The sequence below is a fragment of the Nematolebias whitei genome, chromosome 23 (assembly GCF_014905685.2).
Source record: "Nematolebias whitei isolate Nwh7 chromosome 23, NemWhi1, whole genome shotgun sequence".
NCBI classification, from domain to species: domain Eukaryota; kingdom Metazoa; phylum Chordata; class Actinopteri; order Cyprinodontiformes; family Rivulidae; genus Nematolebias; species Nematolebias whitei.
The window spans coordinates 2,088,361-2,093,430 of NC_056520.1; positions in this window are offsets into that span (position 1 = coordinate 2,088,361).

The window sequence follows — 5,070 nt, forward strand, 5'->3', positions numbered from 1 at the left end:
CCAGTCCATCCCAGGGACACCCTGGACAGGTCTCCAGTCCATCCCAGTGACACCCTGGACAGGTCTCCAGTCCATCCCAGTGACACCTTGGACAGGTCTCCAGTCCATCCCAGTGACACCTGGACAGGTCTCCAGTCCATCCCAGTGACATTTGGACAGGTCTCCAGTCCATCCCAGGGACACCATGGACAGGTCTCCAGTCCATCCCAGTGACACCATGGACAGGTCTCCAGTCCATCCCAGTGACACCTGGACAGGTCTTCAGTCCATCCCAGTGACATTTGGACAGGTCTCCAGTCCATCCCAGTGACACCTGGACAGGTCTCTAGTCCATCCCAGTGACACCATGGACAGGTCTCCAGTCCATCCCAGTGACACCTGGACAGGTCTCCAGTCCATCCCAGTGACACCCTGGACAGGTCTCCAGTCCATCCCAGTGACACCTGGACAGGTCTCCAGTCCATCCCAGTGACACCTGGACAGGTCTCCAGTCCATCCCAGTGACACATGGACAGGTCTCCAGTCCATCCCAGGGACACCCCTAGAGATCTACAAATTATCTACAATTTAGTTACATTAGCTTTTTGCTAAACTTAGCTTTTAGCTAGGTTTGGGCCACCAGATCCTGGATGATGAGGAGGCCGGACTCAGCCACTCCTGTACGTGGAGCCGAGGTGGTTCGGACTGACTCCTTCTGAACACTTCCCACTGGAAGCAGACCCTGGACCAGACCCAGAACCAGCTGGAGGGGTTCTCCTCCTCTCTGGACTTGGGTAAGTTGGACGTCCTGTGTGAGACCTCAGACGTGAAGCGTTTAACTTATTAAAGCAGGTTTGTGTTTTTCTCTCTCTCCGCAGCGAGAGACCAACTTGTTGTTCGCCCCGTGAGACGACAAGAGCAGGAACGTTGTTCGCCCCGTTCGAGGCCCTAAAAGCCTCGCGGGACCGAATCTGACAACTGTCGATTGTAGCTGCGCTTATTTACAAGTTCCTGCTCCGTACGGATGTTTGAATAAAACATATTCTGTTGATGGGGGGTGGGCTGGGGGGGTGGGGGGGCAGAGACAGAAGGGAGGACGAGTCGCTCCGCGGTCCTCTGGATGCCGGTCATGAATTATTTGATGGGAAGATAACACTAATTCTGCATTAGATTCACGGCTCTGTGCACCTGCAGCGTGCACACACACACACACACACACGCACGCACGCACACACACACACACACACACACACACACACACACACACGCACGCACACACACACACACAGGTCTGACTTCCTGTTTGTGTGTTGTAAATGTAGGTCAGAGTGTGTTTGTGTGCATTTACAGTCATGTTGAGATGGACACACAATATTCTGCAGAAGTCCCTTGACGCATCTGCAAATATAAATCACGCGCACGCATCAACACACACACACACACACACACGTGCGCAGCATCCAGCGGTAGGTCAGTTTAATATTTAATTTTCCTGATGGATGGTAGCGCTGCCTCGCGAGCCAAACATCATTACAACACACTAAGTGACTTAACTCTAATTAGAGCTGAAAATCCGATTAAATCTGCTCCGCGATCCAGGAGGCCCCCGATCCGTACGAGCACGAGCCGCCTCCGAACTACTACCTGACGGAACGAAAAGAGCGGTGATCTTTGAGAGAGTGCACGTCGCCCGCCTCCTTTCAGGCCGGACCCTTAGAGATGAAGATAAATTGGACTCGAACGTACTCGTGCACGAGGTGGCAGCCGTTTTACTCGACCCTTAACGAGCTGCACGCTGATGTCCCCCGTCCCTGAGGGGTTGGAACAGTGAATGTTGTGAAGGGAGTCGTTTTATCCACCACCAGGGGCAGAGCCAGGGGGTGGACAATGGTGGCCTTGGCCCCCATAGATTAATATTTGGCCACTCCAATCATTTCAGAAAACTATACTTTGACACCAGATAAAAACTAGAAAGAATAGTTTCCTCAATGATCCAAGTGGCCAGTCTACACACACACACACACACACACGCACGCACACACACACACACACACACACACACACACACACACACACACACACATCTAGGGGAACATATCTGTAGTGGTATCGATTAGCAGCCAAATAAGTTTTAACATATCAGTTATCAGCCAAAAATTAAATATCGCGCATCGATATTATCGGCATGGTATCGTATCGTCCGATATTAACGATAAAGTTAAATATCGGACATTCCATCAAAATAACTCCCCGATATAAAAAAATTATATTTTAAGTTGATTTTTAATTTAAGGTTGAATTTAGATTTGTTAAAATTCACAAGTCGTTACGAGTTAGTGTTGAAGTGTTGGAGAGAGTAAATGTCATGGATACATTTGACACTAAACATAATTCAAGTTGAAGTGTTGCATCATTTTTAACCCCTTTTTGGCAGAATAATGTTGTTTTTTAATTCCACAGCAGAGAAATCTATGAAGTCTCTAAGTAGGTCTAGGGGAAATATCGGTATTGGTATCGATAATGAGCAAAAATCCAATATTGCTATTACTAATATATATAGATACACACATGTGTGTGTGTGTGTGTGTGTGGTAGCCATCTTGGATTTTGATGTGGCGACCGCTCTCTTACGCCGAGTCGAAGGCTCAAACCAAAATGAAGGTCTGTGCCTCGTTCAGTTTTCGAATGGTCCAGCTCAGCAGACGAGTGGACGGAGGAATGTTTTCTGTTCCTCTTCTTCAGTAGAGCATGTGCTGGGGATGACTCTCAGCTACTACCACTGCAGACGTTCACGTTGACCCTTCAGGAGTTCCTCACGGAGCCGACGATGGAAACCACTTCTTGTTGTTTCATGTTTGGTGCAAACGCACGGTGCAGAGGAGACGCGGCGGTTGTGTCCAGGTGTGTGTCCGTGTGTATAATTGATGACGGGCGGGGGAGTAAACAGCTCCGGCTACAAGCTTTTGCACTTTGAGTGCATGTGTGCAGGTCTGCTGTAAACAAGCGGCTGCTTCTGGGTCGGGTGGTTCCGTCTTCAGCACATCCCAGAGTTCGGACCAGTTCCGTTTAAAACGGGATGCTGTGAAATATTTTTATAAACGTATTCAGATTAAGGAGGAACAATGAGGGTTCTGCCTCGGCAGTGGACCAGCTCTTTACCCTCACTAGGCTCCTCAAGGGGTCTGGGAGTTTACCCCTCCAGTCTGCGTGTTCTGTGGACTTGGAGAAGGCCGTGATCCTGAGGTGGTGGTCCGTACTCGCGGTCCTGACATGAGGAAGTTCAGTTCTCGTTGTCACAACTTCATGGACAGAACTTCTCGGAGCAGCCAGGGGGCGGAGAAGGTCCGGTTCAGTGGCCTCAGGATCCATCTCTGCTCTTTGCAGATGATGTGGTCCTGTTGGCGTCATCGTGCCGTGCTCGTCAGCGCTCACTGGAGCGGTTCAGATGGGAGGAGGACCAGAACCTTCAAGTCTGAGGTCCTGGTCCTCAGTCAGAGGGTGGACTGCCCTGTGAGGTTCTGCTCCAAGTGGAGAAGTTCAAGCATCTCTGGTTTTGTTCACTAATGATGGAAGAGCTGAGATCAACAGATGGATCAGTGCAGCTTCTTAAGTATTGAGGATGCTGCGTCGGTCCGTTGTGGTGAAGAGGGAGCTGAGCTGTAAGAAGAAGCTCTTTGTTTACCGGTCGGTTTACGTTCCTACCCTCAGCTGAGGTCCTGAACTCTGGGTAGTCTGAAAGAACCAGATCCTGGATCTAGGAGGTCTAGAGGAGTTCTCTGCAGGGTAGCTGGACTCGCCCTTAGAGATCGGGTGAGAAGCTCCAGGAGAGACTCGGAGAAGACATGCTGCTCCTCCTCATCCAGAGGCACCAGGTGAGGAGGTTCAGACATCTGGTCAGGATGGACCCTGGACTCCTCCTTAGGGAGGTGATCCGGACAGGTCCAACTGGGAGGAGACCCCGGGGAAGACCCAGGACACACTGGAGGGTCCATGTCCTTCAGCTGGTCTGGGGACACCTTGGTCCCGTTTCCTCAACCCTTTGCTGTTTTCTCATTTCTGCTGTTGCCCGCCGCCACAAAAAGAAGGTGACCTCACTGGCCGTGTCTGTTAGCAAAATATCTCGTTGACCACGGGACGAATTTCAATCAAACTTAAAGAAAGTAATAATCAACAATTAATTAACTTTAGGGGATAATTTGGTTCAAGATGGCCGCCACAGCTAATCGGCTGTAGACGAATATGTTTGACGGGGGAGAGGGCGGCCCCAGAAACCATCTTATCATCAGCAAACTGTTTTGTTTTTTCCCACTATGGGAGTGTGCCGTGTGTAAGACTCAGTTAATTGGTGGCTCCTCGGACTGAAGAAGTCCTCTGGATGAAGGATGAAACGTCTCAGCAACAAAAGAAAGCGTCCAGAGGACGTGACTATCTGATTTATTGTGTGGTGGTAGCTGAGAGTCATCTGCAACACGTGCTCTGAAAGCAACACGAGAGCGTCATTAAAAGTTTTGGTCTGCAGAGCAGCATTCCTTTAACGAGTTAAAAGTTATTTTCATCATTTAATCTGAACAATTTATTATTAAAATAAAATGACATTAATAATTAAACAATAGTTAATAAGTGTGGAAAAGAATTCTACTCACGGCGTTCTCTTTACTGGAGAAAGATTACGACCAATTTATTTTTCTCAGAGTTCAGATATTCTCAGATTAAAGTCAGCATTCGTAAATAAATAAATAAATTAATAAATTAATAAATTAATTCATTCATTCAACCTTTATTTGTACAGGTTAGTCCCATTGAGCCTCGGGGACTCTTTTACAAGAGAGACCTGATTTTAACAAAGAGTGATGACAACAATGGACAAATAAATAAAAAACAAACAAATAAAATAAATGAAAGAATTAAATAATGAATAAATAAATCGATTGACTGAATGAATGGATAAACAAATATATAAATTAATAAACAAACAAATAAATTAATGAACAAATGAAATAATGAATGAACAAATAAACAAACTGATAAGAAAACAAGAACAAATACATTTTTACCGCTCTAATCCTCTTCTGTACTTTTTGCTTTTTATAC